The sequence below is a fragment of the Mus caroli genome, unplaced genomic scaffold, assembly GCF_978045245.1.
Source record: "Mus caroli unplaced genomic scaffold, Mus_caroli_1 scaffold_12, whole genome shotgun sequence".
NCBI lineage: Eukaryota > Metazoa > Chordata > Mammalia > Rodentia > Muridae > Mus > Mus caroli.
Window position 1 is genome coordinate 117,405,039 of NW_028227267.1, and position 26,162 is coordinate 117,431,200.

The 26,162-nt window shown below is 44.4% G+C and overlaps 1 protein-coding gene across 9 annotated transcripts in view; it reads left to right on the forward strand.

Moving 5' to 3' along the window:
* The window catches only part of Mbnl2 (muscleblind like splicing regulator 2), a 152,060-nt gene that overhangs the window by 22,037 nt on the left and 103,861 nt on the right, over positions 1-26,162 (forward strand). Inside the window, exon 1 of one of the 9 annotated variants that reach the window (XM_029468934.2) lies at positions 8,507-8,658. The exons of the other annotated variants lie outside the window; for them this stretch is intronic. The gene's annotated coding sequence lies outside the window, so the exon portion shown is untranslated. Of the gene's footprint in view, positions 1-8,506; positions 8,659-26,162 lie in introns of those variants that run through there. 9 annotated transcript variants of the gene reach the window in all.

Here is a 26,162-nt window from a genome sequence, read left to right on the forward strand (position 1 = left end):
AGATCAGAGCTTGGTAACATAGTTGAATGGATCAAAATGAGAGGACCTGAGGGAAACTGCACCTGACGGAAAGCTGTATTCTATTTGGGGTGACTGCCCTAAGCCGTTGAAGGCTGCAGGAAACTTAGAAGCTTGGCTTTTTCATGTATTCGGGGTGCTTTTGTGACTTTTGTTCTGCAGTGGAGACCAGCTGATAATGTGCCTTGTTTTTCATTGGCTTTGTAATCTCAATTTTCTGCCCCTCATATAATGGCCTGTTTGTTTTGAGGCTAGTGCACACTGGCCAAAGAATCAGGCATTTGTTTCATGGTGCTTGTTTTGAAGAAATCAGTTCTGGGTACATCTTCACACTGCTCATAAAAATAGAGGCGTATCGGGTGATCGGTGCTGTATAGTCTGCAGGAGGATTATGTGTGTAAAGTTAAGTAACATATGAGAAGACTTTATTTCAATCCAATTACTGAAGAACCTGAGGTATACACCATTCATAAAGATAGACAGTTTTATTAATTATGGTGACATACAGCACTTTGAGCTGGCCAAGGGTATCATATCTAAGAATGACCCTTAAGAAGCTCTTACTAATGAAGAGATAAGAATGATTTATAAGTGGTGTTAAGATATTTATATCTAAATGAATGCTAATGAGATGGCTGGGAAGTTTAGTCATGTAAGTAGGGTAAATATTCAGATCAGAATTATGTCGCCTTAAGACTTCATTTATTCACCAGGCAAGCTCCTTATATGTTTTAATTTCATAAATGTTCAGAGGTAAACTTTGACCGAGTCTGGGGGCAGTTTCAACTCACAGGGGAATTCTGATCACTTTCTGATGGCTGTCTGCCTGGAAATTTGTTGTGAGATGTTCTTTGATGCCAAGCCTAAGTTTGAAGGGGTAAAGAAGCTGGGATCACTTAGTGATGCCTGCCGGGAGGACCAGGTGGCGTTCGTTCATTTACTAACCTTGGCAACGGGTCATCTAAGCCATTCTCAGGAATCTTCATTACCTGTGAAGTGGTAATGACGTATGTGTTATTGTTGACGCTGTCTCTGGATGCTTTCAAGACCCAACAGATAGCGATGTTTTTTTTTCTTTCTACAGGAGTGGTAGCTATTTAAGTATCTTAATTTACGTCTTCCTTGGAGAAGAACATTTGAGCTGAGTTTAGCTACATAGAATACATTTCTATTTTTACTTCCTTTTAGGAGCAAAAATATTTTATAACTCTCTTTTGACTGTGTCTTGTTCTTGGTTTTCTTGTTTGTTTGTTTGTTTGTTTTATTCATTTGTTTTTAAGGTAGGACAGGACTGAGACTCTAAGATGGGTCCTGTGACGTTGTGTTTTAGTGTGTCACATTGGATTCACGTGTAATTATTATCTTAGCTTTTGAGGTAAAGCGAGGAGGCACTTATTTCCCTCCACTGAAATAAACTTGGAGATCAGACCAAGACCACAGAGCACCATCACTTTCTTTCATCTTGAAGCTAAACGATAGATAACACGTAAGACCCAAAAATATGGGACTGCCCTTAAAGTGTCTGCTATGGTCTAGGACTTCAACGTTTACTTTCAAAAACATTTAAAAAAAAAAAAAAAAGGATAATGCTGTCAGCGACCCAAGAGAGGGATATTATTGTCCTAGTATATGGACCTGAAAAACAAGGTTTCTAAAGCCTGACTATTCGCCCATTGTGAACTGACATTAGAACCAATCTAATGGAAGTCTTAGATTTAAGTAGATGTCATCTGTCCCAATTACTCACAGGACTCTTGCAGGGGACATTTTCTGCACCGAGTAAAAAGAACTCCGGGGAGCTCAGCAGTGTGAAATGTTAGCTACTGCGCATGCTCTCTCTCTCTCTCTCTCTCTCTCTCTCTCTCTCTCTCTTCCCTCCCTCCCTCCATCCCTCCTTTATATTAATTTCTCTTGCTGAATTTTTGACCCTGTGCAGAGAAAGACCCACTGTGCAGACACTTGAAGACAGGCCCAAATGTCGTTTTCCTGCCTGCTGAAGGACACAGACCTTGGCTTTATGAGCTGCTAACAGTCTGTTTTTAGCACAGAGCCAGGAGATTGTCCTAATACACTTAGTGCTATTCCAAAAATAGCACGGGGGTGGGTGGATCATAAATCTGAATCACTTATAGGGTCACAGTGGGACCCGCCAGTGCTGGTAATCTTGGGGAGAGAGTGTTGTGGAACCTCAAGAATTAAGCTAGCAGTTGGAATTCTTTGCGACTGTGTCACAGTCCATCTGTTGAATGCCCATTGCCTGTCTGTGGAATTTAAGCAGATAGGCATGCTAGAAGCTTCCTTATTCGCTGGGTAAAACTCTCTGTAAACATTAGCAGATAATATCCATGGTAATAATTATATGAAAAAAATCTATGTAACTGTGTGAGGAGAGCCCCAGGGTACCCAGTGTGCGTCTCTGAAACCACTGTGCTTGTTCCTTTCTGTTTAAGACTTCATAGAGAGATAAGCATCTAGATTCATATTGTCTTCACAGTACTAGAGTCCCGAAAGATGTCTGTCTTCTGAAAGTTGTCTGTCCCCTGAAAAATGTCTATTCCCATTCAAGGGTATGCTACTTGGAGTTTGAAGATTCTGTGTGGTCATTTGACCCTGCTGTGCTGTCAAGCCAGGGGTGGAGGACGCTGTAGGCCTAAATGGTCATAGTTAGGACGGTGGTAGTGTTGCTATTAAAGCAACTTAGGAGTGTAGATGCTTTGGTTAGTTCATTTATTAAACAGATTTAAGAAAGAAGACAGACAGACAGATAACAGGAGGGAGGGAGGGAGGGAGGGAGGGAGGGAGGGAGGAAGGAAGGAAGGAAGGAAGGAAGGAAGGAAGGAAGGAAGGAAGGAAGGAAGGAAGGAAGGAAGGGAATTAATTAAAGGCCATGTTACTCCACATTTTAAACATATTGGTTCATTGGCATTACTTTTTTATTTTAAATCCTTTTATAAATAGCTAATATTTGAATCTATAGGCTAGTCGGTTGATCTTCCTGCAAATTTTATCCTCCCAAATAAGTTTACTTCAATCTAGAAAATATTAAATCAAAAACTAAAACAACAGAATTTTTGGCAACTCTTTTACCACGTGCTGTAACCTCCTGCCTTTGCCATGGGACAGCCTTGTTCTTGTCTGTTGTTTTCATGCGCCACAGGAAATAATATCTCTTGGCAGCAGCTCCTTCTGGTATTTATGACTCCCCAGTTTAGCATGTAATTATTTATTTTTTCCCCTAACAGTTTATTCTTCATAATATTTTGTAGTTGCGGTTGAGGCTCCTGTACTTGGCTGAATAGCTGAATTGGCTGAAGCAACAAACAGTGGTTACAGGTTCTTGATAGCCTAGATTCAGGATTTGCCACCCATTGCCACCCATCTCCAAACCATGGGCTACTGGTCCCTAAAGAGACCACACCATGGCACAGTATCTCTGTGTAAACCGTGAAAGATCAGAAGTTGTCTACTAGTCATTGCTGTGAGAATAAAAGAATCAAAATAAGACCCTCCTTAGAGTCCCTCTTTCCCTCCTGGAATCTTATGAGAGCAAGTAACAGGCGTGAGGGCAGAACCTTCATGAAATGTTCCGACTGCCACTTGTGGTTAATTTTATATTAGTTATGTTTTATTATTAGAAATAATAATAAGCAGTTATAATTTAACATTTTATGCCAAGCCTATGAAAAGTGTTATGCAAATTTCACTATTATTAGAAAGCTACAATTTGCAAGCCATTGGCTTCTTTTATTTGATCTCTTAAACACTGGCCACCCCCCCCCAACCCATTGACTGTGAATCCGAATTATCCAAATTATCATCACCTTGTTTAAATACTAAACTCTATTTTACCTCGTGACTTGTTCCTTCAATAACACATAATTTCTGATACTCAGTTTGGACAACAGACCGTGATATTTAATATGCCTATTGTGACGTCTAAGCGAGCTTGGCTCTCAACAATAGAACTGTAGCCAGGCTTACTGAGATCATATTTTTGCTATTTTTCCACCTTCTTTCATTTGAGAATGTTCTGAAGTTCTGGAGGGTGCATCCAGATTGGGAAAATGACCATCCTCTGATCCTAGCTAGTAACATTTGACCTACTGTTCGCTTTAAAAATGAGAAAATAACATGTTTGTCAGCTTAAAGGCCTGAGGGGGATTTTTAGGATTTTTTTTTTAGCTTAAATTCTTTATATTTCAGTTTATTTTCTGAGAGTAAAACCTTTTTTTACCTCAAGAAAAAATGTATTTAGAATCGTATAGTAAGTATTTGGACCTGCCATTCTACAAGGTTAGAAAATCCACTTTTAAATTTAATAATACTGTCCTTAGAACTCCAGTATACTGAGACCCTATTTGTTTCAACAGTTCTTGTGACTTAATATTAAGTCAGTTGGTTCAGATTGTTTGTTTTTATACATTATGCTGTGGCTATAATCCAAACACATAAATTCTAGTTTTCTAATTTCTAATTTCTGACTTTTTCTTTCAAAGTGGAGTTTGAGGAAATGCTCTGTTTTTAATCCTTTACCTATCATGGAATACTTTGGTTAATAAATATTAGAACTATGATGAGATTGACTAGGCATGGTGATTACATTTCTCCTTTAAAACTTAGACATTTTGTTATTGGCGTCTACCATTTTGTGTTGTCAGAGAGAAACTGGAAACTGTTCGTTTGCGGTTAATTTTGGGACAGAAGAGTTCAATAATTTATAGATCTTCCATTGTCCTTCCTCATGATTGCTGGAGAGTGCAGCCCCCCAAACTGTGCATGGGAGTCGCCAAGACGGAGACACTTCTTGTACCTCTTGGTATCCACATCCTTCCATCTTCCTCGAGTCACTACTTGGATTTAATTTGTTCTTTCATTCCATTATTTTCCATGCATGAACATTTAATAGTTCTTGATGGGGTCTTTGTCTTCGGACTTCCATATCAGTTGGTAGCTCTTGGGTTACTTTAATCTCTTCCTCTTTTTTTCTGCTCTGTAGTCCATAAATTTATGTATCTCCATCTCATGGATTCTACTTTGAACATTGATAGTGCATTTTATCAAGTTCACTTTAATTCTCCAGTCAAAATATCAGTGGACTCCCCTCCTTTATGGTCAAGGGACCACCGTGCTTGCTCTGCCCTTGTTTCCTTTGCAACACCTCTTCTCTTCCTTCTATCTTTCCTGAGTTCTGCTTTCTTGATCTTCATTGAAAATTAAAACTATGTAGCAACATGGCCGATTCTTAAGTTTTGCTTGTGTAACAACAAACCCTGTGCAGTCCCCCTACCCTCTCCCTTTGCCGCTTGTCCAGCTCAGCCCTTCCAGAGCTTCCTAGCTGTTTGTTTCTGTTTATTCACTCCTGCTGAATGAAGAGACCTGCCCAGGCCTGCCTCCCCTGGATTCAAGCCAGGGCACCACCTCTTACATCTCCCCATAAGCATTAAGTAGATCCCCTGATGTGATTTGATTCAGTTCAATGATGCAGCAGCCTCAGACAGCACAGTGGCCCCGTGGGTGTCTCCAGCTGGCAGATATGTCCTCCTTGCTGAGTTCATATTGTCATGGGTAACTTCCTTCACTTCACCAGCATGCCTAGCCAGGACTCTTTCCTGTTGCCTCTTCCACTTAGAGGTGATACCCTCAGGCTGTCAGCTCTTGATTTGCCTTTGCTGCTGAACAAAGCTGAGGGATTTGCCTCCCTTGTGACCAGTAGAAGCAGGAGACTTCAAGACTTGTGCTGTTCCCAGTTCCTAATAAAACTTAAAGTTTTCTTTGAACTGGAGACTCTGTGGGACAAGTTAGCTCTGCCTAGCATTTAAGCAGACTTCAGCTGTAATCAGAAGCCTGGAGTTTCAACGTTAAACATTGACCTTTATGTCATTTTTATTCCCTGCAATAATTTTGATTCTCAGTAGGACACGTGTGCCCATTTTCAACAAGAGAGTCCCATCCCCCCCCCTTGATATTTGTAGTCAAATCAGGTGGTGACTTATTGGGGCAGATTATATTAACTCACTGTTTGTATTTTCCAATTTTCAAAGAAATACTTGTTGAATCGAATATTGTTTCTTCACACAGAGCTCTGTTATCTTGCATTCTAAGTTCTCTCTCTCTCTCTCTCTCTCTCTCTCTCTCTCTCACACACACACACACACACACACACACACACAGAGAGAGAGAGAGAGAGAGAGAGAGAGAGAGAGAGAGAGAGGAGATCTTGCTCAGGAATCTTTGAGTTCAGGGTTGAGATGAGAGGGCTCAGTGGCTAAAGAGTTTGCATGCAAGCCTAATGGCCTGAGTTCAATCCCACAGTAAAAGTGGGAATGCACTCCACGGAGCTGTGCTATGATACAGGTGGGCACATGCACACCCATGTTCACACATAATACATTTTTAAAATTTAAGAAATTTCTAGTTGATTCCATTGACTTATGTGTCTGTTCCTTCAGCAGGAATCAAATGTGGCTCTTATTGTCTTAAATAACATCCTCATGTCCTAAGACCTCTCCCATGTGCTGTGATTACTTTAAAAATAAAGCCCTGCTCAATTCTGTTTCTTCTTTCAGAGAAATACCAAAATGAGCACCCAGACATAACCTTCCCTAACACTAAAACAACCTCTGAGATTTTAATAAAATTGTGTTGAGTCTACAATTTGGATTAATAACTAAAATTTTAATTACTTTTTTACTTATGTGTGTGCTGGTATGTCTGTGTACGTGCGTGCCACCCCCATGTGCTTGAGTACCAGCAAAGGCCAAGAGGGGGCCTGGGATACCCTGGAACTGGAGTTGTGAGGCTCCCAGATTAGATGCTGGGAACCCAAATCATGTCCCCGGCTAGAGAAGCAGATGTCCCTAACTGCCAAGGCATTTCTCCATTTCAAATAAAAATGATAAAGTCGGAGAAAGAGATCAGGGGAAAAGAATTTGCCTGGTATATGTGAGCCCCTCGGTTCAGTCCCTAGCACAGAGACAGTAAAAATCAGCAAACCCTTTATTAGCGTTGAATTTGAGTCCCTCAGCTACAAGAGGGAATGGAAAAACAACAGACGGGAGAGAGTGAGCTAACGGACACCTGTGTGGAATTTATTCAAATATCACTTCACATCTGAAGTGACACTCACTCATGCTTATGCCTATCCAATATGTTTTTCAGCTAGAATTATTCCCAGCTCTTTTATGTTTATGAAGTTACATAAATTAAATATTTTATTATATAGTCTACCTGATCACTGGTAGAAACCATTCGCTGCCTTTGAACTTCATTCAGTAATCTCATATCCAGCCATCCGACTGAGCCCACTTTTTCCACGTGAGGATTAAATTAAAATCTCTTGGGTTTTCTGGGTCTATAGTCAGATCATGTTCAGATGAAAACTTGTCCCTTTTTGTCCAAGAGCTGTGTCATATAGTCCCATTACATATTACTGCCTCAGAGCTTGGCTTTGTTTGTTGTGAGTACCTTGCATTTTACATCGTAGACTGGCTACAAGTGTCCCCATGAGATTTTAATGAATCATAGAGACCATCATCATATTTTTTTCATCTTGCTAAAATCTACTTAAACACTCCATATTCATTAGATTTTTTTTAATGTAATAAATGAAGTTTCTAGTAGTATACTTAAGATAGGTTACATGTAAACTCTGTGTTTTAAAGAAAATTTGATTTTGATGTACACTTAAACTAAAGATGGATAATCCTTTCTTGCTGTGATTCATTTCTCCGAGATTCACCCACCCATCCGTCCGTCTGTCCACCCATCCATCTGACCATCCATCTTACATCCTATACTTCCTTAGTCTACACATGTTAGGAATGTGTAGTTGAGTTTGCGAAATTTTTGTCTCAGATTGCTCATAGTTGAAAAATGTTGCCAAGCAAAACCATACATTCTCATAAGACTCTGATTGTTCCAATTAATACTAATACACTAGAGACACCCGTGCCAGAAAACGTACAGTGTTCTGTTTCATAGCTGCCATTCACGTTTTGGAGGCCTGGCTTCCTGGGACCTCAAAGTGTCTTATTTGAAGAAAGCTTGGCATTATTCATAGAGAGTATTTAAGCAAGTTTCAAGTTTAATAATTTTCTTACTAAAATCTTTTTTTTTTACCTTATAGAATAGTGACATATAGCATTCTCTTTAGAGCTGGCATTAACATATATACTGGTTCATAGAAATGACCAGAAGATATTTTCTGGAAACTTACATTTTAGAAAATGTGTTGTCAGTTAATTTCTTTTTTCTAGACCAATTTTAATTATTTAAGGTTGCTAAGAAGCATTTAGATATTTAGGTACAATTTTTATAAAGCTGGCCCATATGCTGGTTAGCTTTCGTCAGCTTAACATAGACATCCACTTATCTGGGAAGCAGGAGTCTCGCTTACAAAATTGTTTTCAGCAAATTGGCCTGTGGACATGTCTGTGAGCCTTCTTCTTCTTCTTCTTTTTTTTTTTTTTGGACCCAGCCCAGTGTGGGCGGCACCATCCTTAGGTGGGTGGGCCTGAGCTCTATAAGAAAGCAAGCCAGGAAGCCGCTTTCCTCCGTGGCTTCTGCTTCAGTTCCTGCCGCCAGGCTCCTGCCCTGAGCTCCCGCCCTGGATTCCCTCCATGCGGTGCTGGACGGTCACGTGTAAGTTTAATCAGTCCTTCCTTCTCTGAATTGCTTATGGTCGTGGTGTTTATCACAGCTATAGAGACACAAACTAGAACAAATCATTTTCAAATTTGATAATAATTATGATTTTTCTTTGTGAAAATAAACCGTAATTCACTGAATTTTAGATACAGACGGAAGGATTTAGTTACAATGATTAGAAGGAAGGAAACCGGTTAACAACATTCTGAAGTCAGACCAAAAAGATTTTGTTTGTAAAAGTTTCAGTGAAACAAACTCAGTTCTAGTTACTATAGCTTTGAAATGTGTTTCCAGAACACTTTAAAAAAAAATCTTAACATCTAGTTCGAACTTCCCTTTTGACATTTTTCTATCCCTGTGCCCTCAGCTTTATTTTTGACTCTTACGATTGCAGGATTACATGGTCCTCTGCCATTCTCAATCTCCTTTTAATTTACTGTATTGTGTTCAGACAGTGTAAGTTTAAAAGAGAGATAAATATGGGTGTTTTGGAAGCAATCATGCCTCTTTCTAAGATGAGCAATTACAACTGAAACCCACAGCACACTGCTCTGCCGTGGCTTACACAGCCGATTTCCTTATTTTTCAGTAAATAAATTAGTGCCTGGGTTTCCCAGCTGAGGCGGTGGCAGTGATGTCAGAGTGTTCTCTTGCGCCTTGCAGGTTCTGGGCTCAGAAACAGCGTCATTACCTCCTCTGAGGAGGGCTAGAGAGTCAGACGGATTATTAGCTATAATGAACCCTGGCTTCTGCTCCAGGGTTAGCAAAGCAGATAGATCCCCATGGGTCACAGGCATCTCCCTGGAGATCTGCCCCTTGCTAAGAGGCAAGAAACACAGTTGCCGGCATGCCGGAGGTAGAAGGAGCCTGGGGTAGCTTGCTGATCGGTATTTCTCACGTGTCTCCTCTAGCAGCGACTACATAGCAGCAGGGAGAAGCTCTGTGCTCTTAGGGCCTGGAAGGGTTAACAAGCCTCCTTGTTCATTTTCAAAGGCTCTTAGATCTTACTTTGTGGTGTTATGGAAGATACATTTTACGTTACTTGCCACTTAAGTGTTTCACTTTCTCTTGGGCTACCAACAACTCAAAGTACAGTGATGCCTCTGAGGGCTACAGGGTTTCTATTTGGTTCTCTAACTGCCGGTCTGGGCCTGGCAACCACTGCTTTGTCTTAGCTGGTCACTGTGTGTGGGGAAACTGAGGCTGAGAAGGCAGTTGCGACTTGCTCCAGATCTCTCCATTGGCATATAAAGTACAAAAGTTTAAGAGTCCATGTTCTGAAAAACAGACAAACTACTCCCAAAGGGGGCGATCTGTAAGCAAGGAAGGCCCTTTACTTTCTGCACTTTGGAAGAAGAAATGCTGGCCGCCTTTTCTCTCTGGAACCTAATGAGCCTTGTACCTAATGAGCTGTGCTTGGGGTGGAGGAAGAGGGCAGCTGAGTCAGTGCTCACCATCCACACAGACACACACATTCCAAGGACTCCTTGTTTGGAAGGTAGGGAAGAGAAAGCTAAGCCATCCCTTTACTAAGACGGAGAGCAATGAATCCTTACAGTGGACCAGCCTGGGGTCATGTGCCTTATCTGATTGGTTTAAAAACAAAAAGAACTATAATTTGCAAAAGTTTGGAATGCTTGCTGGCCGAGTGAGGCGGCCCAGTGACAGCAGCTGGCAGTGATGCGCGGGTAGAGAGGCTTACAGAGTATGTGTAACTGATGAGTCATTCTTACTGGAAAAGTGGAAGCCGGCAGAGACTTCCATTCCTGCCTGCTGCTGCAGGGCTGATCAGTGACCTAAACCAATATTTCCATCGTCGGCTTGCAGACTCCCTGCCATGGCTCCAGACGCAGCAATGCCTGGTTCTGGTTTTCTTTAAGTCTTCCAGATACTTCCATGGGTAGAGAGATGTCCAGGGCTCCTGGTTATGTCTCTGGCTCTCAGTGCTGTGAACTGAATTAAGTAGTGCCCTTCTTATCAGAGGTCTCCTCCTGTAAAGTGGGAGTGAGGTGTTTTGATCCCCACCAAGAAGGCACTTTTCAGTAAATGAAATGCCATTATGTACACACACATGCACACACACACACACACACACACACACACACACACACACACACAGGCACGCACATGCACACACACATACACACACGCACGCACACACACGGGAGCCCTATTGTAATCATAACTATTGCTTCACATTCTGCTACTAGTTAAGAATAGATGGTATCAGTAAAGTCACACTTTAAAAACAATAGAGTTATGCATGCTCAAGTCACCCTTCATACATGTGCCAATGACCAAAACAAGACAGAAGTAAACCATTTTGGTTTTTGGAATATGCCAGACATATATCCAAAGCACTTCACTAAGTAGCTATATAATGATCTGGATATCAAAAGAAGTATTATTCAGGTTCATATTCTCTCTCCCTCTCTTTTCCTCCCTCCCTCCAGCCTCTCTCATTCTTCTCTCCTGCCTTTCTCATTCTCTCTCTTCTCTTCTCTTCTCTTCTCTTCTCTTCTCTTCTCTTCTCTTCTCTTCTCTTCTCTTCTCTTCTCTTCTCTCTTCTCTTCTCTTCTCTTCTCTTCTCTTCTCTTTTCTCTTTTTTCTCTTTTCTTTCTCTTTTCTCTTTCTTTTCTTTTTTCTTTTTTCTTTCTCCTCTCCTCTCCTCTCCTCTCCTCTCCTCTCCTCTCCTCTCCTCTCCTCTCCTCTCCTCTCCTCTCCTCTCCTCTCCTCTCCTCTCCTCTCCACCCCGCTCCCCTCCCCTCCTCTCTCTCTCTCTCTCTCTCCCTTCCCCCACCTCTGTCCCTCCCTCTGTCAGATTTGGTTTGATTCTAAGCCATTGGTTCTCTTGAGAAAGAGGTCAGACCAGTTTGAGTAGCAAGCAGGCTTAGAAGAGCAATTGAAGTATGCACATGGGAACATGGATGATAAAATCATTTCAGAAGATAATGAACAAGTGACTTGAGAGTTTGTCTTGAGGGTGGCATCACAGGTTATGCCGGGTTATTAATTTCCCAGCTCGGCAGTGTTTCTCTTTTAAAAAAATCTTAAAGGAAATGGATATTTTTTTAAAAAGAAATACAGTGTCCTGGGTGGAAGGAATACCAAGGCCAAATGGAGTCCACCAGCCAGTAGGCCTGGGAAACCAAAATGCTTGCACCTGGGTACAAAGTGTGTATTGGAAAATGGAGCATGCAGACAGTTGTGCCAAGAGCAATAGAGTCAAATCTACAGGGTTCCTGGTTCCCAGACAGAACTCTAATGCTCAGAACTAGATGTTTGTTGCAGTGGCAGTAAAGGTGAATAACGGGCACAGCATCGTGGGGCGCACTCCTCAGCCCTGGCGCTTTTATCCTCCATGGATAAGATTTCATCCTCCTGGACCTGTCCCTCAGTTTCCCCTTCCATAAAATGGGAAGAAGCCTGTTTGATACCCAGATGTGACTGGTGACCAGGGCTAGAACAGCCTGTAGCTGCTTCCTTTCTCCCTGGTTCTCAGTGACAAACTGTTGGCCCATGGTTACCATGGTGACACAGCACCAGGTGAAGTTGCTTAGAAATGATGTGGTGGCAGCAGGAGAGCAGAGCTGGGTGGTGATTAGCCTCCTAGGAAAAGTGACAAAAGGAACTGAGCCCAAGAAAAGGAGACAGAGGTACCCATTGCAAGGAGCCTGCGGCCGGAGCTCCCTCCACCCCACAGCGAACACTGATGTAATCTTGTAGTGCCCACGTGTGCCCGGGCTTCTCCATTATAGATCATACATAATTGCCTGGGTCATTTTATTCCTCAGAGTTCGGACTTTAAACACAGGAATATTGGTTGTTGATTTCAGTATCCGACAGCTTAGTTTCCTTTAAGATAGGACAAATGGTTGACTCAAACCCACTTAGGTAGCCCACTCACGCATTCCTGTGGCTTGAGTTCCTCCATGTCAATGGCAGCTAAAAGAAGTGTGGCTGGAAATCGCACCCCTCCCCTCAGACACCCTCTTCTTCTAGAGTTGAGTAAAATCTCTGGAAAGCAAAAAAAAAAAAATCTGTTTTTGAGTTGTTGTTAATAGCTCCTGAACTTCTGGGCTCTGCTCTTCGTGTTCACACGGTAGGGCGTGAGGAAGGCTTGCTCTTCTCACCATTCGTGGAGTATGTCTTGTGTAGGTTACAGGTCTGTCCGTGCTGACACCTATAGGGTTCGAGCAAGCCAGCAGTTTTCTGTCTTTCTAAGGTGTTAGAAACTCGTGGAACTTTCCTGTCCAGTTTGTCATGTCTGTTCCAGGATGGCTGTGTCCTGCACAAGTAGTGAATGTTGGTCAGAAGTGGAGAGAGGCCAAGAGCTGGGAATGTTCTCTGCACGGTGTGTCTTGATGTCCTTACCTTAGAAAGCACACTTTTGGCCCCGCCTCACAGGAGGCTACTGTCTGAGGTGACCTTAGGGATGCGCCAGTTCTGGGGTGTTAGTTATTCTGAGCTGTTGCTCGGCTTGCTAGAATAAAACAAGCCAAAGAGGGAGGCCAATGGAGCACCCTCTTTTAAGGACATCTTTATAGCCTCTCAGGCTCAGCAGCCTTTCCCCCAGACAGCTCAAGGCACCAGCACCACCGCCCTCCTGCAGGTCTGTGCCTTCAACAGCTTCTTTATTTCCACAAGGAAGGCTGAGGTGGCTGCCACTCAGACCTGGCTTGAGAAACAGCTCGGATTCTGTGTTGGTGGGAGAGAAAACAGGAGGAAGACTAATTCAGCCATCGAGCCACTGAGGCTCGCGCCCTCTTAGTCCTCTTTGCTCTCTTCCTTCTTTCCTGACCTGCCAAGTGCCTTCTGAGGATAGCACCACTACCTCTACTCCTTCTAGATCCCCCAAGTCTGCACTCTGCAAATGTCCCCCTTCCCGTGACATACGTTCCCATTAGATCCCATGGCTCAAAGGGCCTGCTAATGAATCTAGGTCAAACGCAGTCGAGTTGATAAGATTTTCACAAGAGTCCCTAAAAATACATCTCTCCTTAAATCAGCCTCGCCAGTCACTGAACAGCCACAGAACTTGAAGGACAGAAGTGGCTTTAGAAACTGCCAAGCCCCCCTCCCTCTTAAAGCTCACAAACTGGATTCCTGGGGAGCAGAAATAATAGCAAGAACAACAGTGGCCGAGGACTATTTCAAGTCCCATCTTGAAGGTGGAACAAAGCGCAGACTGAGCTCTGGAACCTGTCCAGCCATGTGTTCCCCATTCATGTGTTCACTCCTCATTCAGCAGGGATTTGTTCAGTGTTTGCTATGTCCCCAAGTTAGGTGTTTTGCTAGATGCCAGGGGATATATAACAGATCCAGTCCCTTTACATTCCAGTTGTAAAATAAATGTGTGAGCACTGAAACCTGACGAGGGCTTTGGAGGGAAGAAGGCAGGCAAGGAGAGCCAGCATGAACAGGAGCACTGATGCAATATTACATCAGAAGAGGCCTCCCCGAAGGGTGACCTCCAAGGTGTGGCTGTCTGGAAGAGTATTGCCAGCAGAAGGATCCAGGAGATTAAAGCGTGGAGGCAGGATGTGCTGGTCACCCTGGGACCCAGATGAAGGCCAGAATGGCTGGGAGGAAGGAATGGAGGAGAGAGATTACCAGAGAAGCTGTGGGGCCAATCACAAAGGTTGTTGCAGATTGTTGGTCAGAGAAGGCATGGCACCAACCATGAAGTCATTGTTGACTATGTCAAGACTCTTCACTGTCGCATGTAGGTGGGCAGAGGGCTCATCTGCTTATGTTTCTGACTAGTTTCCTTTTTTGCTAATTGAAGGGAAGTAGGGGTGAGGTTGGAAGTAGGGGTGAGGTGTGAAGTAGGGGTCAGGATGGGAAGTAGGGGTGAGGTGGGAAGTAGGAGTGAGGTGGGAAGTAGGGATGAAATGGGAAGTAGGGGTGAGGATGAGAAGTAGGGGTGTGGGAAGTGGGGGTGAGGATGAGAAGTAGGAGTGAGGTGGGAAGTAGGGGTGAGGTGGGAAGTAGGGGTGAGGATGAGAAGTAGGGGTGTGGGAAGTGGGGGTGAGGATGGGAAGTAGGAGTGAGGTGGGAAGTAGGGGTGAAGTAGGAAGTAAGGGTGAGGATGGGAAGTAGGGGTGAGGTAGGAAGTGAGTGAGGTGGGAAGTAGAGGTGAGGTGGGAAGTAAGGGTGAGGTGGGAAGTAGCCCAAATAGATGTCTTGAGAGCCTATGCTAGAAATAAACACAGAAATAAAGGTGGTTTGGGTGATGGAGAAGCACGGAAGATGGAGAGCCGCCAGATCCCGAATCTCTTAAGGGTCATCCATGTTGTTCACCTGTGTATTGTATTCAGGTCTGAGGGGAAGAGAAGGACAAGGGAGAGAGACAGGAGCAGAGAGAATGGGTCTGTGGGAGACAGAGCTGGAGTTTAGAGCCATAAAACTGGACAGAGGAGCGCTTAAGCAGAGGCCTAGAAGGCATTGCAGGGTGCGCCTGTATCAGTCCTTCTGGCTCCCACGTGCCGCCACCTTCTCCTCCAAAGAGCACAGGCCGTCAGGCATGAACTCTGCCGAAGTTCTCATCTGTGTTCCCTTCCACCTGAAAAGCCTCATCGCAAATGATGCTCAGTAAATGTTTGTTCTAAGCGCTACCCTGGTCTTATCTCACCATTAAATATGCTAACCCCAGGTTGAGAGCTGTTAAATGTCAGTGGGTTCTACCCTGGGCTTCCTCCAAGGCCGTCCAGCTCTTGGCTCTTGCTAGGTGACACCTGTGTGTGTTTCTTATCGCACCTTTTGAGCAGCCACACAGTGGGTAGAATTCTGGGAAGCTGCTGACTCTTGTGTTTTCTGAGCACGTGTCATTGTAGTGTGCTGAGCCCTGGTCTAACCGTTCTTGGCCACGCCCAGTTCTGATGTCACTCACTGCTGTGGCTTGGCATGTACGCAGCCACACATATGCACATATGGAGATATTTATGGACTCCCAAGATGCCATACGCAGTTTCTACTGGGGGAGAATAACCTTGCCACCTACCTTGGCTGCTGCCTCCTGCACGTTAATCTCCCTGGGCCTTTGGACTTCTGGGTCGTGTACACTGCATCTCAAAACCCTTAACCTGTGTTTGCATCTCTCTTCGCATATCGTTGCTCTAAGCCAGCCAGGAGTGGGTAAAGAAAGACACAAGTCCAGAGTCTTCTATCCAGGCTGCCTCTCCCCGGAAGCCTCTTTGTCTAACACACTTGATATTTCTGCCTCTGCTTTCCCCCCAGTGTTGTATTACTACCAACATCCTTGTTCTCACTTTCAGTGCCATCCAAGGGCCCAGCCCCACCCCTCCTGTGTGGTGGGTGGACGGCTGACCTGACTGAAGTGGTGGAGACAGGGAGCTACCTAGAGTTGATTTTCCGGTTGTGTGGCTTCAAGCCACCCTCTTTCTACCCCCCCCCCCCCCCCCGAGGAAGAATTGAGCAGCTTGTCTTTTCCTCCCAGGAGCTGCTGATGTCTTCTCTCCTCCTTCCTCTGCCGCCCGGTCATCTCTAGCTCACCAACTCCCACTCTCGCCCACTCTCTTCCCAAACTCCTTCCTGTTCCCTTCCTTCCAATCCCCAAAAGAAGGGAGCCTAGGAAGGAGAGTTGGGGAGGCTACCCGCCTCCTCTGTGTGTTCGCCTCATCCTCTGATTACTCTGAGGAGCTGAGGTTCCAGAAACAGAGCTGCCCAAGGTCCCATCCAGTACATCCAGCATGGGGGCAGAACATGGGCATAACCCCCCTGCAGTCCTGCTGTCTGTCTGTTCTGCTGTCCCGGTGCCTGCACGTACACCATGGCTGTTTCTGTGCTTTGGTTGCTCTTGTCTTTACTCCACAACCACAAAAACCGCCACCTGGAGAATCAAGAAAAAATGACACTGTGGATCAGCTGTCCACACATGCAACCTTGCTGTCCCTGCCACAGCGGGCATGGGGGCTACCCACTTCTTAGTGCTCTGCCTCTTCCTCCCTTCCTGCTGGATGGTTAAGATGTTGTTTTATTTTTTGCATTTTCTGTGGTCTGCCTTGCTCTTCTTCTGTCACGACTAAGAAGCTAAGTGAACTGTGCCCAGTCCCGTTCAGGTTGCCTTTTAGTCTCCCAGAGACACACACAAGTCTGATTTGCCATTGCTCTCGCTCAGGGAGTGTATCTGTCTCTTAGCCATCCCATGGCCTGAGCTGCCATTTTGTGTAACTTGGATGTCACCTCCTTGCCATATTTCCAAATGGCCCTGACTTCTTGATGGATGCTCTTCATTGGAGCACCGCATCAGGTCCTTCTGCCCACACAGAACACTTTGAAGTTCTTTCTCTTCGCCTCATCTCTTAACCGTTCCCACAGACCCCCAAAGGTTACTGCTTGCTGACGATCACCCAGGATCTGTACGTGGTCTTTCTTTGCCAGCCATCACTACAGCCGAGTTTTCCCCCACGGTTTTTCCTTTTCTCTGCAACCATTGCTCCGGCCTCTGGACAATCCCCTACTTCTTAGGAGCCCCTCCAGGACACATGTTGAGAGGTGTGCTTCCCTAGGGAGTCTTCTCCAGGCAGAGACTCGCCATCCTTTTTACAGTGCTGTTTGAGGTCCTTGGTGCTCACTATGCTGGCTCAATGTCTCCAAGTGGGCTTGGACATCCTGAGACCCCTGTCATTCTTTTCCAGGAGGGTGACCCCTCCTTGAGGTGCACTGTGGAAACTCAGAGCACGACTCTGGAACTTACCGGATGTGAGTGAACGGGCTTTGATGTCTTGCATGACTCTATGACGAATGGCCACGGTCATTCATGGCCACCAAGTGTCCCGGTAGACAGTTATAATGTCAGAAGTCCAATCACAGCGATAGAAGCTGAGACCTCGACTCTGCTCTATCTGTCTGCATCAAGCTTTACTTCTGGGATGTCTGAGTGTTGTGAGTTGTTAAAGATGACAGCAGTTGTGCAAACTGAAGCATGTTCCCTGACTACTTGGGGATTTAATTCAGGCAGGTACTGCACACACACCTCCAGGTTCTCTCCCAATTCCTCCTTTTACTACTGTGGGCAACCCTGAGCTTCCAGAAGCACGGGTGCCAAGTCCCATCTAACATCAGTGCATCTTTGAAAAGCTGTGCCACTGGCCGTGCTTGTGACAGCCTTTTTCCATGCACTATCACACATCCACGCCGACGTGAGTTTTTGACTCTGATACATATGTGTCTTCATTGCTAGATAACCTACAGCTGTAGCAATGCATGGATTGTTTTAAATGTATGTCTGTTGGCTGTGTGAGGCAGCTCTTACATTTGTATTATGTCAAAGGGGAGCCCTAGCATGTGTAGGCGTGTTTATCTAGAACTCTTGCCTTGCTGTACCTACAATACCTGACAGAAACAGCTTAAGAAGGAGACAGTTATGTTGGCTCATGGTTCCAGAGGCCTTTCAATACCTCTTGGTGGGGAAAGCATGGTGGATCTCTCAGTTAAGGAAGGCAGGAGTGTGTGACAGAGTCTGCTCAGATCACAGCAGCTTTGGGAGCCAATTCAGAAGTCCCATGGTCTCTCAAAAGAGCAGCACCAGATGAGGAAAAAAATCATTAAAAACAAGCATATATAGGGGATATGCAGAGCCAAGCCACAAGAGCAGGCAGAAGGAGTGGCCTTCGGGCTGGCGTCAAGAGGGACGGGAGAAAAGGACAAGGGGGGGCTCAATAGACATTTGTGTTCCCTGCAGACTGTGGCCAGGGAAGGAAAAGGGGCTTTCTAAGGAGAAATGTGGGTCTCTGTCACTCTGTCTAGCTGCAGTCACCGGGAGGCAAGCGCTGTGCTGAGTGTTATCTGATGCGGTTGCTTTCCTTCCAATCACAGCATCTCCTAGCTGAATTGTGTAGAAAACACAATGGAAAAAATAATTTTTTATTTGAATACAATATGTGCTGAATATATTCTCTCTGGCTGTGGGTTTAGGGGTATATTTAGAATTTTTCTTTCTTCTAATTAAAGATGAGATTTCTGTCTCTGTGTGTTCCTGGAATTGGCTATGAAAGTAAGTTGGAAATGTTCAGATATTAAAATGAACCCTGGATTTTTATGACTTTTTCACTTAGACTTTAAGACATGCTGCACACAGAGAAAACATTAGCTGAGACTCTTTTCCGTTATTGCCTTTGTCCTAGATAATGGTGACCTATTGCGCAACCCTGGTGTGTGTGTGGGGGGGTGCCTGCCTCATTTCCTTCAGCAGTATATCAGAAAGTGTGTTCAAAAGATTTGAGTGGCATCTGGAATGGAGATGCCATTGACAGTCAGAACTCTGTCCCCATTCAATAATGGCCTGGAGTCCTTCAGAGGAGGATCTGTCAGAGGGCTCTGGAGTTCATATTATAGAAGGAACTCCATGCTCCGTGTGTGTATATATACATATATATGCATATGCATATTTATTTAAATATATATTTCATTGGCTTTCAAGACTGTTAAAGATACAGGGTCTCTCCGCCTCTCTTTGTGTGTCTCTACACACACATTTACTAACACAATTACACCCAACAACATGGTTTTTCAAAGATCCCAATGCCTTCTGGTGACATCTCAACAAGCTAATGAAAAACCCTTGTCCCAGTTTATACAACTGCCTCACTCTTAAAAAACATTAGTGATACTAAGACAGCTTAGAAATTAAAACTTAAATTTTAATGCAAATATCTCCAAGAATCTAAACGAATATAGATTAGCTGCCGTAAAGAGAGGCCTGGTAACATACTACTAATTATGTGGTGGTACAGGAGATATTTATGGAGTAGGTGTTATCATCCCCTTGATCACTAAGCTCAACGAGGTTCACACAGTTATCTGGAGGGAAGGCTAGAAGCCAGGCTAGCCCAGTTGGTTTTCATCCCTTCCCTTTCAAAGCACCGTTTTATAGATACTTTTTAATAAGTCAGGAAGAAACCAAATTCAAGGATTTCAGGAGAACAAATGGTTTTGGAGATAGCCATGCTCGCCATCCTTCTGATTTCTGTGAAAAGCCCAGTGGGCTCTTTATTTTTTTCCTTTGACCATCTCTGTCTCTTGGTCCACCGAGCAGTCTGAGGGAAACCTGGTGTGACATCACATCTCCAAGGCAGTGATTACTGGACGGTATCACCCCCCCACTCCTCTGAGTCAAGTGGCTCTCAGGCCTGGTACTTCAGCTGGTGGCTCCTTCAGACTCTCCTCCCATCCTTGCTGTGTGTGCACCTGATAGGCCGGAATGTGGCTAACTCTTTGATCAGTGGAGAGAGCTCGTGTGAGCAGTTGTCTATGGAAATAGAGGAGGGTATGCCCAGATATCAAGCTACTCCTGGGAAGGAAAGATCATTTTCTTTTCATGTATTGAAATCATGTGCCTATAATAATAGCCTATAATCCGAGTCCTGGCAGACTGAGGCAGGGGAATGGCCAGAGCTCAAAGCCCATTTGGGCTATAAAGTGTATGCCGGGCTAGCCAAAGCTACAAAGTAAGAGACTATCTAAAAGAATATCCCTGCTTTCCAGGCTGCCCACGAAAAGCTCAACAAGTTGTCACAGGCCTCTGCGGGAGGCTGAGGCAGGAAAGTCAGTTTGAGCTCTAGGCTCAGCCCATGCTACACAGGGAATAGAGAGACCCCTTCTCAAATCAAGAAACAAATGCTTATTTTAATTTTTTTAAATGTTAAAAACCCAAAGATTGTAAAAAAAAAAAAAAAAAAAAAAAACAAAAAGAGAGAACTAGGAAGTCAAAGGGACAAGAGCTCTTCACTGTCGTCACATGTATGCAAAATAACATTAAAGGCCTCTATCCTCTCCTCTGCCTTACTCAATGGCTAATGAGTCCTTGACTGCCTGACTCAGAAACCGGTTTGTTTTGCAAGAATCCTTTAATCAGTGCCGCAGGAGGCCTCATCTGGCCAACAGCTAAGGCAGCCCAGGTGACCAGGAGTGAACCAGGAAGGCTGTGCTGCAGCTCAGAGCCCGTTCCCTTAAGGCGTCTTAAATTCTGATCAACTCTGCCTCATGATTGGGCATGATGGATGTTTTTGCCTTCAGAAATGTGCAAATTATCCACAAAGTGGGACACCTGGGGGGTCCTCAGCCTGGGCTTGTCTGAGGGTGTGGAACACTGGGGTGCCACCTACCTCCTCCTCTCCCACAGCGAAGGGCCAGGCATTCCCAGCCTACTGGCTGCATAATTTAGCAATTGTCATAGCATCTCAGTAGCAATCCTTTTATATAGTCCAGAGTCACAGCTCTCTGAAAAAAGCTAACACCTAGAAGAGTTTTAAATAAAATTTGAAAAATGGCAGTGCCATGTGAGGAAAGGACCCTAAAAATAGTTGACATTAGTGTGTAGAGTTGAATGGGAAGGGCCTTCTGAATTTCAAGAAATACTATAGAAAGCCATTTATCTTTGAACTTGGAGCGAATCTTCCCTTTGAAGATAGAAAGCCTGGGTATTGGGCTTAGAAATGATTGGGCAATGGGGGAGTGTGCTTTACAAAATAGCCTTTTCTCTCAGTTGACAACTGTGTCACCAGATAAAAATCCTTTACAAAGCAACTCCCCTCCCTCAAGGCCTACATTTTCAAAGTCCCTGAGGTGAGCCCGTAGGTCTTTGAAACCCCCCACACCCTCCAGAAGTCTCACTTGGAACAGAGCTCTTGGGTGCTTCTGTTCCTCCAGTTTTTTTTTTGTTTTGATTGGTCAGACATGAAGCCATGGAGGGAGCCATGGTGCTAGACCTCCTATAGCTGCTTCTGTAGGAATCTGCAAATACAGAGATTCTCTGGTAACCCGAAGCAGACATCTTTGCTCCTTCAGCATCCAAGAGAAGTAAGTATAGAGCATACTGCAGAGCTCCAAGGACTGCTGGTCAGGCTGGCACTGGTCACTCCAGGAGGTTTCGTCAACACAGGTGGCTGGCCTGCCCTGAGCAACCAAAGTGAGATCTCTGGAGGACCCGACTGACACGTTCCAGTCTTGGCTCACGTCTGAACACAGCACACTAGGCCAAACAGCGCTAAGTGTAAGAGGTTTTATTTGGAGGGGGGAGGTAGCAGCAGAAAGAGGAAAGGGAACAAAAAGAGAGAGGGAGGGGCGTTCCCCTTTTTATACGGAAAATGACATAAAGCAGGTAAAGGTGGGAGGTGAGCCAAGTGGATTCTGGGAATATGGGAGCTGTTGTCTTGGTAACAGGTCTGTGGGTTCTGCTGTCACCTTGTGATGTCATAGGTTTGGGAAGTCCTGATGCCAACACCAATAGTTTCTGCATAAGCTGCATGGGGCTGCAGCACTGCTGGGTAAGGTCCTACTCTTTGACAGTCACTGAGCTGAGAGCAGGCATGGAGATTGAGCTCTTCATCCCTGGGTCAGCTGCCCAGCCTCCGTTTGTTTGACCACAGCAGAATGAATCAGGGTGCCTCCTGGAATGTTCCTTGAGGTCTTAGCCAAATGGCCCTGTCAAAACCTTACTTCTGTAGCTTTGAATTTGGTCTGCATTAAAATGCAGATCAGGAGTTCATTCAACCAACATATTATAGAGTCTTTTCTACAGACCGGGTGCTGTGCTGAATTCAAGGGATTCGGAAATAACAGCCAAGATGCGTTATCCACAGGAGGCCAATTCTGTTAGAGCTTCCACTGGAGTCGGGTGGAGAGGTTCGTAGGTGTGGTCTTATCAGGGTTTACAGTTCTTTTGAATTAAGAAGTAGGGGCACTTGTTTAAAAAGAACTGGCCAGGCTTGAGAGCTGTTGTAGGTACAGACCCTTGTCTCCCATGTGGTCATGCATCATCTACTAGTTTGTATCTTGCTCCCAAAATCAGTGCTGAGGCAGATGAATCCACCCGGGCTCAATCATGGCTTCTATATGGAGCTTCTGTGTGGAGGAAGAGACTTGAGAGTGGGTTCCATCAATGAGCATCTAGAGGACTCTCCTTATCACCTTGCATTGAGACACTGCACTATTTACAAGGGGCTTTCGGATTTTGTATTTCTATAACCCGTCCTGTGGTAACCACCATGAGAAGGTACGAGAAACTGAAGGAAGTAGTTAGTTGACTTATCAGGAATAGAGGGTCAGGGACACTGGTTCCGCATAATCTAAAAGCGTGAATGGTAAATTTTCATTGTGCATATGTGATGTGTATCTAGATTTCATAGAGTTTACAGGTTGATGGGGGGTGTGTGCTCCTATACTCAACTTGGTTCAGTCACACTTGAACATCTTCCGCTAGCTGCACTGGGAGGGTCAATTTGAAACTGAACATAAATGGAAGGATAAAGATTTAAATGCCATCACATAGCCACACGGAAGGGGCTCCCATTCTGCACGGCACAGCCCAGCACCCATTTGCTCTTCCAACTATGCGCAGCCTAGCCGATCCAGTATTGAATTAGATCTGTGTGAGCACAGCCAGCATGGTCCTTGATAACAAGTTAAAACTTGGTCTTCTTCATCTTCTCTTGTCATTATTGCTCATCAGCTATGATGGCCTCACCTAAACCTAGTTCAAGCCGCTTTGTCTTCCAGGGTCCCACAGCTGCTTGCTTGTATCTACTTGTGACACCACAAGGAGATTGGGCCTTTCATAACTAGAGACATAACCTCTAGGACAGGAACAGAGAGCATATTTGGAAGAACATAAGCCACAGATTTACAACAACATACTTAAAATAGCAGTGTGTTCCTGTTACAGGGCGCACAACCTTTTATTTGACATAAAGTGACTGTCATCAAAAAGCTTGCTGTCTTCCTAAAAGCAAGTTTATGTTAAATATTTACATATGTAATCCTAAAAATTTTGGAATCCTAATTTATATGTGGAATCTTAACCCCTCCCTTACAGAAAAGAACTTCCAAGAGCCAAAAGTAGACTGTGTTAACCAGGGAACTGTAGAATGGAATGTTGGGAAATTTGATAAGGGGTGGTACGTTCAATAATGCAGTGGCCATAGTTGAAAATGGTCATAGTTGAAAGTGTCCTCACCAGAGGAACAGAGACATCTGGGAAGTGCCTCCTGAAGTAGATGATCTGGAGTGTGTGCTTGTTTTAAGACATTGGTTGCGCTCCATAGATATATTGTTTCATTTTCCGGTGAAGATAAGTACGTGCAGAGGCCAGATTCTCATGATAGTCTGTAAACCCAAATTCTGGTTGCATTTTTTTTTATCAAACTGGAAGTGGGAGTTCTTTCTCTGGGATGAGAACGTCGCCATGTGTGGCTTCTGTGAAAAAATACTATTGAACCTTTATTCTTGCCATCTATGAAGGAATGCCTAGGTTTGCCTATTTCTGTCCTACCTATGAATCCTGGAGATGGGGCTCTGCTGCCTTTGAGGACAGCATGGCCCTCATCCCTGTCATCCTGAAACCTGCCTAACAGAGGGCTTTGCATGATGTTTTCTGAGTAGGAACTAAATGTGTCTAGAACGTAGTCCGAGGCCCCTCTATCGCCGATGCCCTGTCTCCACTGATGAGCAGAAACATTTCTTGGCTTTTGCTTCCCCGGTCCTTTGTTCCACACCAGGTTTGGAGGTGGATTGGAGGTATTGAAGCTGCTGCAGGTCTGGGCCAGTTGGTGAAACCTGATACAGAGTAAATTTGGTTATTAGACTCATCTTCTTAAGCTCTCTAGACTAAGCCACTTGATGTTGCTGCTGTGAACACACACTGGCAAACAGACAAGCAGGAGCCTGCCTAGCTCCCTCAAATATCTTATAATTGAAGTCAGCGATGTGTCGCAGCTTTCATTGTTGCCCATTTCCCTGAACGTACACACGTATACAACTTACACTAGCACGTTCACAAACAAATCGGAGAGTGATACAGGTGAAAAAGCAGTTCCCAGCATCCCAGTGCTCAATCAAGGTAAGTGACCAAATAAACCTACAGGACACCATTGTGGTCCCTCCCTCCCCTGTGAGAGTTGTAACAGCTCTCTCCAGGATGGAGGAGCCCAACTGTAGGGACATCTGTTTGGTTTGGTCTGCTTAGGCTAACTGATTTTCGCCAAGGCAGGGACTCACTTTTTCTGGGAACAATTGTAAACCACTTTATGACTGTCCTCCGAACTTGCTTGGTACGTGCTGTTTTGAACCACAAGTCAGTGTCACTAAGTGATGGGATACATTCTGATAAACTCATCCTTGGGTGAGCCCATTGTACAGTGTCATCACTCGCAAGCGAGCCCAGATGATGTAGGTCAGTCACTTGATGCGACCTCTTGATGCAATCAAGAGTTGTGTTAAACAGTTTGAGACTGACAGCTGGGAAACGTGGCATTCAGTGTACAAAGAGAGCATTCCAGAATGACCTGTGCTGCAGTGAATACAAAGCCAAGTGGCAGACTCTCCCACCATCAAGGGTTAATGTTGTACTTCCACATGACAAGCAGTGTTCTGGACTTGTATGTCCAGGATCATCAAACCTACCTACTTCCTTCCATGTGACAAGCACTTTAGGGTACTGGGATTTTATGTCCAGGATCTTGCAAACCTATACACTTGCATGTGACAATCAGTGTAGTCGACTGGGCTTGTTTGTACCAGGATCATGTAAACCCATGAGAAGCACATCACACTGTAAAGTTGTGCTTGGAAGTTAAATGTGACCAAGACCTCATCAAGCCACAGGAACCTTTACGCCCCATTTCAATTTGATGACAATGTCTTATGAGTCACCTGTCACTGATAGAAACCTCCTTAAGGGTTTAGCATGACTAATCTATTTCCAGGCTTCATGAAGTACCCTTGGCTATAAATTTTTAGAAGGACATCAAGGCTTATGTTACGTACAATGTCTGCAAATGGTTAATTTACTTTTATTTGTGTTTATCTTTATAATGTTCAATTTTAATGTTACTAATTTCATGATCTTTGAAGAATGAAAACAGCTGAACTCTGCTGTTCTTAGACATCTGAGCTTTAACTTACAGTGTTGTTTACAGGCACGCCTTTTAATCTTCACATTCTAAATACACGAGAACAGTTTTTAAAAGTTCATTACACTTTTAAACTTCTCTGTATGAGGGGTGTGTGGAGGTTAGAGGACAACTTCCAGAGTCAGTTCTCTCCGTGTACAATGCGGGTCTCAGAGATCAAACTCAGGTTGTAAGACTTGGCAGCAAACATCGTTACCCACTGACCCATCTCCCAGCCTGGAGAGGATATTGGGTTGTGTCTCAACTAAAGCTAAGCTGAACCTGATGGACGTTAACTTGCATTCATCAGATCCTAAGTTTAATTGGTCAATGAGCACTTCTTGGGGTCCTAATAGATACGGTGAACTAAGACATCTGGGTGGCAGAAACTTCAAAGAATTGTCCTTAACCTAACAGTGTGTTGCAGGGAAGGCAGGCACCAACCAAACAGCAGAAGCAAAGAGATATTGAGAGTTCAGAGAGCAGATATCAGGAGGCCCGGGCTATCAGCGCCAGCATCAAATATCTGTAAACTCAAAAGAACTCAAGGAATAGAAAACCCATAGAAAACCCATCCTTCACCCAAAA